Here is a 12,562-nt window from a genome sequence, read left to right on the forward strand (position 1 = left end):
GGACCCTGAGTTCCTTCAGGGCTTCAGCAGTCACAGATGTCAGCCAGGTGGTGGGGAGGCATGGGCCACATAGGGCTCTGCTGAGGTTCATGTTGTTGGCAGTCCCATCCTCTTTACATGGAAGGCTCCTGGCCTGGTCTTTTGGCCTGGGAGGAGAGAGGAGGAAGACGGAGCGCCCCATCCGGGCTTCTCACCTGCTGCAACCTGCGGGACCTTTGGCCCTGGCTTTGGGGTGCACGGGGCGCTGTCAGCCCGGCGGGCCCGCGAGAGCCGGGGCGGAGTCCTGGAGGAAGTGCGGCCGCCTGCCCGGGTGCGTTAAGGAAGTTGCCCAAAATGAGGAAGCGCGGCGAGTCGGGTGGCTGAGGCGACGCTGGCTACAGAAGAGCAAGGAGGAGCGGGCGGCCGGCGCGGCGTCCCGGCTGTCCCCCCGGACGCGCCTGCTCGAGCCCCGCGCTACCAACGCACTCGCGCCCCGCCTTCGCCCCACCTGGCCCAGGTAGGTGTGGCCGCGCGCGCTCCTTCCCGGCAGCTCGGGGCGCTCCCGAGGCACTGCTGGTTCGGAAAGGGGCGAACGGGAGACCAGCGGTGGGTGTTCGTCCTTTGCCCTTGCCTGCGCGTCCGTGCGCACCGGCGCAGGTGACCGCAGGGCCCTTGGCCTTTGAAAACAGTAGGAAAAGGTGATAAAACCATTAAATGAAGAGGTAGGTCCTGCCTGCGCTTCTCCCCCAAACGGTAGCTGGGAATCCAGCCCCTGCGCCGGGAGAGCGGGGCTCGGGCTGTGGCCGGGCCGAGGGGACGCGCGGAGGTCCCCACTGTGCGGAAGGTGACCTTGGGATCCCCACTCCCGCCGGCCTCCAGCCTGCGCGCACAGTGCGGAAGCCTCCCCGGTCCTGGGAAGCGCGAGGCGGGGACCGGGCACAGCTGGACAAGTTCGATCTCTGAAACAGAGCATTTTCCATTTGACCACTTTAGGCAAATCCATTGGAAAAGTCAACTGTATTTATCGAAGTCAGTCAATGTGGGAATGTCCCCAGTGGCTTCTGAGACTTTGTAGACGCGGGTCTTTGGCTATAGAAAGAGCAGTTGCATTAAGACAAGAAACTTCCAGAACCCCTGCTAAAATTGATCATGGTCGCTCCGGTCCTGGTGGGTGCATTTCCACTAAAGAGTAACTTAACTTAGCCAATGAATGACTTGGAGTCAGGAAAGTTTTAAATAGGAAACTGTAAATTTGAGTTAAATATTTTTTGGAGGGGACAATATGGCTTCCAAACCTTAAACTCACTTAAGAACTATACAAAATGCAGTTGCTGCTTCTGTTTGAATGTTCGAGAAACTAGGAAGACAATTACTAGAAAAATTAGTTTGCAACTTTTAAGTGGGAAGCTGTTGCAGATTATTTTATGAGTTTTGTCTGACTGACCAAAGATTGGGTTGAACTCAAGTAAAACTATCTACTGGGAGAATTCTTTTTCTTTTTTCTTGTCTTTTTTTTTCCAACCTTCAAAGAATCCGAGGATATAGTAAAAAGATTTGCAAATGTGCCATGTCTGAATACTCGCTTAAAAAAAATTAACCCTGAAATGCCTGAGAATTCCTGGAATAAATGGAATTTGTTCTGTCGTCTAATTTCTTTGTTTTAGGTAAGAACAAATTCATTGCCTTTACACAGGCAGCTGTTTAAATCCTAAATACATTGTGTCTCTCTTTCCTGCAAAGAAAGTCAAAATAGGGGATGGGTATATTTATATTTGAGTTTAAAGGAAAAGGTTTAAATATTTATAAAGTAGTAGGTGTTTTAAGTGACAAACCTTACCGATTAAAATTATTTATCAAGTTATTTCATTCTATCTAAATCATACTTTTGTTTTAGTGTTCTTTAGAGAAATTTTGCAGTAAAACAAATTGTGTTATCCTCTGTATTTAAAGTGTTTATATACATTGGATTTTATAGTCTTAATTAGAATATTTTTAATGTTTTATGATAAAAATGAGGAATATATTTTAGATCTTTACCTTTCCTGAGGGAGAAAACTGGTAGACAGATAATTTTATTACTTGATCTTCTTTTCTGAGATGAGTGTCCTTAGTCTTCTTTGGGCTGGTGTTTAATAGTATGAATGCAGATCCAGTCACTCTGCTTTTTAAACCGAGACTTCTTGTAGAAATCCACTCGTGGGCCACGTTTTGTTCGTAGGCATTCAAAACCTTTGTGCCAATATATGGTTCAGAATTCAGCCTTTTGCAGAATTTGGAATTTAAATTTAGAGTTTGAATTTCAGAATTTGAAAGGTGTGTTGCATACCAACATCACTGGTTACAGACAGCTCCGGTACACTCCAAGAGCATCCTGCAATCCCACACATTAATCTTTCTGTACTTTGCCATTCAACAGTATTGGATATTCTAAGTGGAATAAATAAAGACTATAAATAGCTGTGTGTCAGTTTGGGGCAGGTGTTGTCACTAATTGAAGTTCCCTAAAACTTACAAAAACAGAAAACCAAAAGCCTTCCTTTTCAGAACTGAGTGTATTCAATTTCTTTGAACCACTGTCTGTTTTGAAAGCAAAGGACATTCATATTGCCCAATAACTCACACTTTCCAGTAACTCGGGGGCAGTTCCCATCTTGTTCACCGGGTCTGAAATAGCAGATATCACTGAAGTTCCAATCAGATCGATCAAAATATGGATCCTTCAAGTAACAGTAATATTTTATCCTTTAGCCATGTGATTTCAAACCTCAGGGTTTGTGACAGTCTTATGATTTGAAAGCAAGCAGATGATAGTTAATCAGAGAACAGTTTATCGGTACCCTGTACAGCTGCAGTGTGTCCTTGGAAGAAACACGGTTTCCTGTTCACTCTGAAGCCGACTCTATCTACCTCTGCTATCTCTACCTGAGGAATGGCAGGGCACTCTGTATCGGATATAATTTCTGCTTTCCCACCTTTTCTCAACTGTACCCCTAGACCAATTTTTCTACCCCCATTTTTGACATGTTAATATTTTCTTCCACTTCTGCACTGGTTTAGCTGCAACTGGGTAGAGAAAAATAAATTAGGAATTTAGGACTTTGGGCAATTTTTTTTTTTAAGTCTACCTACTGAGCATTTTTTTCTCTTAAGCAGTTGAAATAAAAAGGCAGAGTCCTAATGAGATTGTCATCAAATTGCTCAAATTATGTCTTATCTTACTCTGTGGATTTTAACACCAGGAAATGGGAGTTTTACTACTGAAAGATTTGGGAAAGATTAAATAATTATTAGACTCATTGGATTTTAGGAAAGTTCATAATTTTATTATGTTATCAAGAAATTTTTTCTACTTGCCAACTTTGACAAAAGTTAGCTTGTATTCTTTTTTTTTTTTTTTAACTTTAAGAATCAATTATGTAGCTTTTACTCTGTATCTCTTGAAAGGTGCTTGGGTTGGAATCTTAAATACAATCAAATTTATCCAAAGTCCAAAATTACCGGAAGACAGAAGAATATTTCGGTTATGTTACAGTTGGTTAAACTAATCAAAAGTGATGCTCTCTTTCTTCTTTTATTTCTTTCTTTTTTTTTTTTTTTTTTTTTTTCTTCTTTTATTTCTTGGAAACCACATATTTGTTTCTGGAGGCTGGCCAAAGCAGATAGCAGGATGATAAGGTGAAGACATTAAAAATGTTGGTGAAGGCTCTGTTCCTCATGAGGCAGGTGCTGTGAGCTTTTATGATGGCTGTTCTCTGGGGGAAGAAGGGAAGTGCTTCCCTCTGATGCTGGTCCTGGATCTTGAGGCTGGGCGGGCTGCTATCCCTCACAGCTCTTCTCCAGTGCTGGGCAGTGAACTCAGGTATAGGAAAACAGTGGGCTTCCGGCCTGGTGTGCCCAGAGGTGTCGTGACCCGTGTTAAGACCAAGCAGGTAGGAAGCATGTCCGCAGGAGGAGGTCAGACTGGACTCCAGGTGACTGAGGTGCCTAAACCTGGATACCAAAAGTGAGAACAGAGAAGACCCAGGACAGAGATGGGCAGAAATCAGCAAATTAAAGAGTGGTTGACTTATCTGTGCTCTGCCTAACTCTAAAATTATTAAATGTACAACACGTGACTTCTCTTCCCTCACTCCCTCTGGTTAGCTTCACTGATAAATCCTCATTCTATCTGGATCAGTAGGATACTCAATTGCATCTATCAGTTCCTGTTGAGTTGCCATCGACATGCTGGGTGTGCCCTGGGTTAGTTGATCTATTTTATTTAATTTGTGACAACTTCCCTCTTTTATTCTTTCTATCCACAAGTCCTGCTCCCCAAAAGCAAGCTTTTCATTTTTTTGAGCTATTTCTTCTAGCGTTCTCATTTCCTTTTCTGCATTTGCTATTTATTTTGAGGTATCCATTTCAGTGTGCTGACTTCCTTGTCTGAGAATTGCAGAGTTGGTGGTCCTAGATAACTGTGTCTTCCACCCACTTTCCATCCCAGGATAATTCTATAATTTTGGGTTAAAAAGCTTTTTGGTGTTTGCTTTATTATGACTATTAGGACTATAGTCTCCACACAAATAATGTATTGTCCAGTCAGCGCGCCAGGCCCGAAGCCCACTGGTGGTCTTCCTATACCTTTGTTCCCTGCTACAGCTACAGGGGGTAGCAGCTTCCCCAGCTTCAACAGCCAGGCTTATGTTGTGTTTGGGATATGGCTTGAGTGTGTCCCACAAAGGATCATGTGCTGGAAGCTTTCCCCAGTGTGGTGGTGTTGAGAGATGGCAGAATAGTGAGTGGCAGGTGGTTAGGTGATTAGGGGCACTACCCTTAGAAGGGATTAATGGTGCTCTCATGGGACCCCAATAAGTTCCCAAAAGAGTGGGTTGCTGTCAAAAAGCAAGTCTGGCCCCAGAAGTTTTCTGACTTTCTGCCTCATCCTGTGATTTCTCCCTGCATTGGCTCCCTCCATGATGCTATCCGCCATGTTGTGACGTAACCAGCAGGGCCCTCACCACAGCCAGACAGATGGGGCCACCTTACCTTGTATTTTCAGCCTCAAAGTATGAACTAAGCAAATTCCTTTATCAAGTACTCAGATTCAAGTATTTTGTTATAGCAACAATAAACAGATGAATACAGCATACAGTATAATTATATTTTCTTTCTTGTACCCCTTTTTGTTTTTCCTGGCACAAAATTTTATTCTGTTTGGGGATTTTCTTAGTTTGAGCTGTTCCTATTATAATTTTTTTCCCAATTCTCTGACATAAAAGTTGATATGCCTCTTGACAGAAGTTTCAATAATCAAATAAACCAAGTAATCTCTCAGTTTCATTTCTTTCTCTTTTTCTGGAAACTTCTTCTGCTCTAGTCTGACAGTGGCTCTTCAGTTTTGCTGTCCATGTACTAATAAATGAAGAGCACCTTGGAGAGTTTGTTAATTACATGTATTTTCTGCCAATTGCTTATTGCACTCTTTGTTTTGCATTTTGGAGTATTAATATGCCTCTTAAAAACTTTCATTTACATTTTAACTATTGTAAATCCATCACCATAATTGTCAAATACATTTCCCTCAACTTTTTACTTCTGTTTTTGTTTACCTATTTATTTTTCATTGCATTGAGCTTTTATGATTCCTGTCATCGGGATGGCTGTTTAGGAGCTGGGGAGGACCTGGCTGCTGGAGGGCACCTCTGCTCCCCTGCCTTCTTCTCTTCTGCTCTTCCAAGTCTCTGTCTCTTCCAAGGTCCTCCCTACTGCCTGCCTGCTCTCGGGGTGGTGACCTCCTTCAGTTGCAGCCTATCTTGCCTCACGTATTTCAAGGGAGGCAATAGCTCCCCATCCACCAATGGCATATGTCCTTAGCACCCCAGCACATGGATGGATGTATTTTCTGCTCTGTGCTCTGCATGTCCTTTCTTTCCTCTCTCTACATTTACAGCGGCTGCCGAGGCTTGAGGCGGAAGTCCACAACTTCCTTTTCTTAGTGACACTAGTCAGCTAATGGCCATAGCTGTTGGGAGGGTAGTCCCAGCAAGCAGGAAAGAGAAGCAGCTCTCCAGAGTGCATTGCAGGTCTTGGTATTTGGTTCCCCAAGACGCTGCTGGCTTCTGTGGGCTTCACTGTCACCCTTTGATCCAGTAGCTCGTACAGGAAGCCTGTCTAAGAAGAAAGCCCCAATGTGATGGCCATATTGCTAATTAGGATAGTGTGAGTACAAAATTTTTAGACACATGACCAAAAATGCATAAGATGTCGGAGGTGACAGGGATCTTAGGGACCATCTAATTTGACCTGCTGAGAGACAGTGAGGCTCAGAAAGGTACAGGAATTGGTTCAGCCAGTAAGTGTCATGGCTGGGATGCCAACCCTCTCACCCAGAGTTCTTATCGCTACTGCATTCAGAGGGAAGACGTGCCCCCGTCATGCTTAAGTAAGGAGAGGATTTCAGGTCCTGCCAGCAATGGGAGGAATCTTGAAAGGGCATAGGGATGACGTGAGCTTGGCCTAAGATGTGTTGATTTCACTGTTTAGCCGGTGGTGGCAGAAAACCTGCTGTGATCCTTCTAGCTTCGTGTTGAGTAGTGAAGCAAATTTTCATAGGAACTGGACAAAAACCCCTTGGCTTAGCCCAGTGACAGGCAGATATGAGAACGTTGGGTCCGTTTGCATAGCTGTCTCCCTTCCACGGAGATTAAGTTCACTTCCAGACCCCAACCCAGAGTCAACGGAGTCCCCTTGGAAGCTGCTAGAAAGGTGCACTTGGCAACCAGCAGCACTGTCGGTCACTCACTATCAGACCTTCATGTCTACTGTGGCTTGGATGTGGCTTGGGTGCCCCGCAAGGTCCCTGTGATGAGAGGTTCCAATCCTGGGTGGTGGTTTGGGGAGGTGCTGTGGAATCTTTAAGAAGTGGAAACTGGTGTGAGGTGCTGGGGTCACTGGGGACCCTGTTCTCACTTGTGATGTTTCTCCCTTGAGATCTTACAGAGGGTTATTACCAAGGGGGCAATCCTGGCTCCTCCCTCTCTCCACTTCCTGGCTCAACATGAGACTGCTTTCTCCAGTGAACTCTGGCCATTACCATTTGACATCTGCCATTGATCCTCACCACAACCAAGCTGATTCAGGCACCGTGACCTTGAGTCTCCAAAACTGAGCCAACTAAACCTTTTTCTGTCCCTCAGTAGGCTGTGTCAGGTATTTTGTTATAGTGATGCAAAGCTGACTAATATAGTGTCTGTGGTTGTCCAACTAAGTGGCAGAGTCGTTGCTGTCTGACTTCATTACTACCTGGAGGGCTGGGAAGAAGGACTCAGTCTTCTGAAGCATTGGAATAGAATGAGGAGAAAAACAAAATTTGAGACTCATTTTCATTTGGTTATGAAAATTTTTGTGATGCAGATAGGTTATTGATGACCCAGTCAAGAAAGGGCATCTTGGTCCCTAGAGAAAGAACACCTTCTAGAAGGCAAACAGAAATTGAATATTTGTGAAGGATAATCTCTCTGAAGGCATATCATTTTCTGCAAAGACATATATGCAAGAAATTCTCTCTAGTTTAATTTTTTTAAGTAAACTCTGGAAATGGTCAGTACCCATTCATAGAGGAATGGTGTATTAGTTTGCTCAGGGCTGCTGTAACAAAGTGCCACATGCTGGCTGGCTTTAACAGCAGTATGTGTTGGTCTCAGTGTTCTGGAGGTCAAGAAGTTCAAGATCAAGGTCTTGGCAGGATGGTTCCTTCTGAGAGGTATAAGGGAGACTCTGTTCCAGGTCTCTCTTCCCTGGCCTATAGATGGCTGTTTTCATCTTCACAGGACATTTTCTCCCAGGTGTCTCCCTGACCAAATTTCCCTTTTGTATGAGGACATTATTCATGTTGGATTGGAGCTCCTTCTAAGGACCTCATTCTAATTTAATCACCTCTATGAAGACCCTATCTCCAAATAAAAATCCAAGATGAAATTCTGGAGGTTAGGATGCCAGCATTTGAGTTTAGGGAGCATGGGGTGGGTGGACAGAGTTCAACCCATGAGTCTGGCCTTTTCTTTTGATGTCTCTTCTGTGCTGCCCTCAGGAGCACCAGGGAACTCTCTGTGCTTGGAGATGGGGGAGTCTTGCCACCTGCATGAGCTCAGTACACAGATGGTTATAAGCATGGTACATGTCAGAACCAAACACAATTCAGCAAGCTGAAGTACTTAACACATTGTGTTTCTTCCTATGTAGATTGGCAAAAACTTTAAAAAATAAAGAAAATGGGATGGCGGGGAGAATGACAAGTGGTAGATGGGAGAGCACGAGAGCAGAACTACCATAGAGAGGGGAGCAATAGACTCACATATATATGGAAATCAGTGTACAGCAGGGAATCATTCCACACCTGTCAGGGAGGAAGGGCAAGGTTATTAATAAGTGATACTAGAAAAGCTGGATAATCATTTGGAAAATAAAACTTTGTTCTTTAGACTATAATAAATTATAAATTGAATTTTATGGAACCAACCTAGATGCCCATCAACAGATGAATGGATAAAGACATTGTGATATATATACACAATGGAATATTACTCAGCCATAAAGAATAATGACATTATGACAACTGCTGGTAAATGGATGGATCTGGAGAATATCATGTTAAGATTAATAAACCAGTCCCCCAAAACCAAAAGTTAAATGTCTTCACCGATATGTGAAAGCTAACCCACAATAAAGGGGGATAAGGGAAAGAAAAGAAGTTCAGTAGATTAGACAAAAGGAAATGAAAAGAAGGGAGGGAAGATAGGAATAGGAAAGATGGTAGAATAATCTAACATAATTTTCCTATGAACACTTATGAAAATACCTAAGTGAACCTGACCATCATAGCCACCCACAAGAATGAGGTACTAATTAGAATAAGATATATCCTATGCTTGTATAACTTTATCGAAATGGATTCTACTGTCATATATAACTAAAGAAGAACCACTAAAATAAAAATTTTTTAAAATAAGCATATCTAAATGAAATCATAAAAATACTAAAACTTAGGTGGATTGTTTAATACTTGTAGAATAAAGAGGACATCCTAAAATATGATAGACATATGAATTCACAGTAGAAAAAGACTTATAGGAATGAATTCCTAAAAGAAAACCCCTATGCAAATGGAAAAAATTAGTGAAAAAACCTGAAAGTTACGATGATTTTTCACTGCTAATGATTGAGCACCAATAGCTTTAATATGTAGTGAGTTCTTTTGAATCAATAGGAGAAAGAACATAAGGAAGTGTTTGTGGGTCATTTGGTAATAGCTTCTGAAATTTGAAACACGCAGATACTTTGACTCAATAATTTCACCTTTAGGACCTTATTGCACATATATATTGACGAAAGTGGGGAAATTATATGTATGCATGCAGAAACTCATTGCAACATTTGATTTTGTAATAGAAAAAATAACAGGAAAAAATAGACGTCAGGAGAGGAACTGGTTAAATAAATTATAGTCTATCCATGCATTAGGATCCTATGCAGTCTTTTTACAAAGATAGATATTAATTTATATCTTGACCCCAAATTATAATAACATCAACATTATATTATTGAATAAGCAATATGTCACGTCATTTTACTATACATTTTTCAAAACTCATGCATGTCCATAATGATGTAATTGTTTTTATTTACTGCATGAAAGTGTGTGTCTACCTATGCAAATATGGGAGTGTGTGTGTGTAAATATGTGGAGTGATCCGGAAACATGAGTACCAAACAGATAGCAGCATTCATCTGAGAAGACCTGGTTTGGAGAAAAAAAGTGAAATATGCACTTGTACTCTGTATATTTTTCCATGTTTGCAGGATTTGCAAAGAACATGAGCGTGTGTCTTTTTCAAGTTAGAAAAATAAAATAAAATAGAGTTTGCTTCAAGGTGGGGGATCAATAATATGAGAGAAGAAAGAGAACTTATTTGGAAACACCCACCATACTGTTGGGAAGATTCTGCCTTGAAGTGAGGAGAGAGGTCAGGTGGCTGGCCTGAAGTTGTACAGCCCTGGTTCTCAAACATGCTTGCACACCATGACCCGAGGAACTTGTCTCGATCCTCTGATGCAGAGGCCTTCCTCCAAGGATGCTGGGGTTCAGCTTCCCAGCCCATCCCACCAGGCAGCAGCCAAGGAGGAGGACCACTGTGATAGAACTAGCTGGTCAGATTTCATAGCACACAAGCACATCTTTGAAGGCTAAAGAGGTTTCCACCAGAGTGGAATCAATTGCAATGCCAGGTATAAAGGCAATTGTGTGTGCCTTTGATTGAAGACCACAGTGGTCCCTCCTCATTTAACGCATGTGTATGTGAGAGACAGAGATACAGAGAAAGAGAGAGCTCATGCACTCTGTGGAGGTCTCATTGCATGGGAACTTGGGTTGATAAGTCTGTCAGTCTGAAGAATTGAGAGTTATGAGTGCACTCTCAGCAAGTGAATAACACACTTGGAAGATGCACATAAAATAACTCCCAGAGGAGGAATGTGTGCACCCCAGCCCCGCAGCATTTTCTGCACAAGATGATTTGAATGGCCTCCATCCTCACGATTGTTTTTTAGTGTTATTCATAGCCCACCGCACTTAGTTGCTATCAGATCGTGTGCCTTGTGCTTGCTACACATAGGACACAAACAGCCTCACTCCTGGTTGAGAACTTGGGCTACGAATAGCAGTGGCTTGGCACCTGCAGCAGATGTAACCTGAAGGCTGCTCTTGCGTGGCCCATCTGGACTTGCTGTCACCCCCCAGGCCTTGAATGCCTCCGTCCATGCCATAACACACTCACCCAGGACAGCTCCAGAGCTCATCACACACACTCTGTAATGAAATCCCTAGGTCTATGGCTTTGACCCGTAAGCGTCTGGTTCCAAGAGGGCATAGGTCCTCTCTGAGGCAGTGTAGTTGGCAAAGCAGACCAGGTCCCTGGGTGTGGATTCCAGCCTTTGCTTGAAGTTGCTTAAGCTGTTGCTACCGCATCGGCAAAACGAGGCTAAGAATACCTGCCCCTGGGTTGCTGTTGAGCTCTGGGGAGCTCTATGCAAAGCACAGAGCCTGCAAAGAGTAGGCCTTCTGCAAAATATTCACGGTCAAGTGCAGAAAATCAGGGATATATAGCTGCTGGTTATCTGGGGCTTGAGAAAAGGGCTCGTATATGGGTAACATGACTTTAAAATACTTTATGGGAGAGTCACAGAAACAGAATGACTGTTGCCCAACAGTGTCGCCTGACTTTGAAGCAAGCTTTCTGTAAGCTCATCATGTGTTGGGGAATCAATAAGTTGGGTTTAACAAGGAAGATGGAGAGAGTGTATTTTCCCCACTCTCCCGTCCCCTGTTCTTGGACAGGGACATCCCCAGGGATCATACCATTACTCTTACTTTGAAGCCCTAAAACCTTTGTCACATGATTTTGGCCCTTGTGGTGCACTCTTAAAGCATCTAGTTGGAGACCATACCATAAACTTTTTTATGTGATTTGTGCTTCTAGCCTGATGACTTCTTGCATATCCTAGACACTCTTAAAGTTCCTTTTCTAATAGTTTTAGATATGCTTTGGATACAGTAAACTACATATCTGGAAAAAAGTATAACCATCCTTTCAATTAAAAAAATAAATAAATAAATAAATAAATAAAACAGCAGAACCTCCAAGTTTGGCCCAAGTGAGAGAAATTTCTGGAAAGGAGAGGTGTCTGGGCCACACAGACTATGTTCCAGGGGTGTGTTTATGTGATACCCTCATGACCTGCAGTCCCCATTACTTTGGTCTCAGGGAGGGCACTGCATGGTGCCCAGGTGTGCACAGAGGGCCTTTCTCTGACTTTCCTGCTGTGGATATTCAACATGGAGCCATTTATATTTCAGTTACTTAACATTAAGTTGATATGAAAATTAAGTTCCCCAGTCACACTAGCCACATATCAAGGGCCTGTGACTTGTGGTTCTGTGTCAGACAGGTGACAAGCATTTCCATGATCGTAGCAAGGTCTGCTAGATGCCAGGTTGGACTACAGCCCATGGCACGAGCCCATGAGGAGCCCAGGAGTGGAGCTAGCTTTGACCTGCTCCCGTCTTTCCTGGTTCGTAATGACCTTGCTCGTGGAAAGAGCATTTTAAGTAATGGTTGCCACTTTCCCACATGCTGACAGTGTGGGTCCCAGTTTTCTTAAGCAGATCTACGTTCAGGAATTGATGGGCACAGAAGCACCATCCCCTTTGAAAGGAGACTGAACCTTGTCCACAGGCAATTGGCCCAGCCCTTCCATCCTCAGTGCTGAAACCGTCCATTTGACACGGCAACCTCCCGGACACACACGAGTGTGTCCATGTGCACAAAAGCACACACAGGGCAGGGTAGTCAGTGGCACACTCCTGGTGGGTCAGCAGGGGACTGGATTGGTTCCCATGGCTTTGCAGCAGTCTTACAAATAGGAGCTCAACTTTGGAGAAATCTGATTAATGAATCCTTGGATTAAGTGGCTCAGGATGCAGGTGACTCTGTATCCCCAGCTTGTGCAACATTGCAGGATGTAGCCAACGTCATATAGAAAATAT

At 43.4% G+C, this 12,562-nt stretch overlaps 1 protein-coding gene across 3 annotated transcripts in view; it reads left to right on the forward strand.

Annotated features, from left to right (window-relative positions):
• The first annotated feature begins 332 nt into the window (after positions 1–332).
• The window catches only part of Syk (spleen associated tyrosine kinase), an 85,411-nt gene continuing 73,181 nt past the window's right edge, over positions 333–12,562 (forward strand). For 2 of the 3 annotated variants that reach the window (XM_047526818.1, XM_047526821.1), the window contains exon 1: positions 333–496. The gene's annotated coding sequence lies outside the window, so the exon portion shown is untranslated. Of the gene's footprint in view, positions 497–597; positions 702–12,562 lie in introns of those variants that run through there. The other variant, XM_047526819.1, reaches the window with a different exon arrangement.

The sequence above is a fragment of the Sciurus carolinensis genome, chromosome 15 (assembly GCF_902686445.1).
Source record: "Sciurus carolinensis chromosome 15, mSciCar1.2, whole genome shotgun sequence".
In the NCBI taxonomy this organism is placed as follows: domain Eukaryota; kingdom Metazoa; phylum Chordata; class Mammalia; order Rodentia; family Sciuridae; genus Sciurus; species Sciurus carolinensis.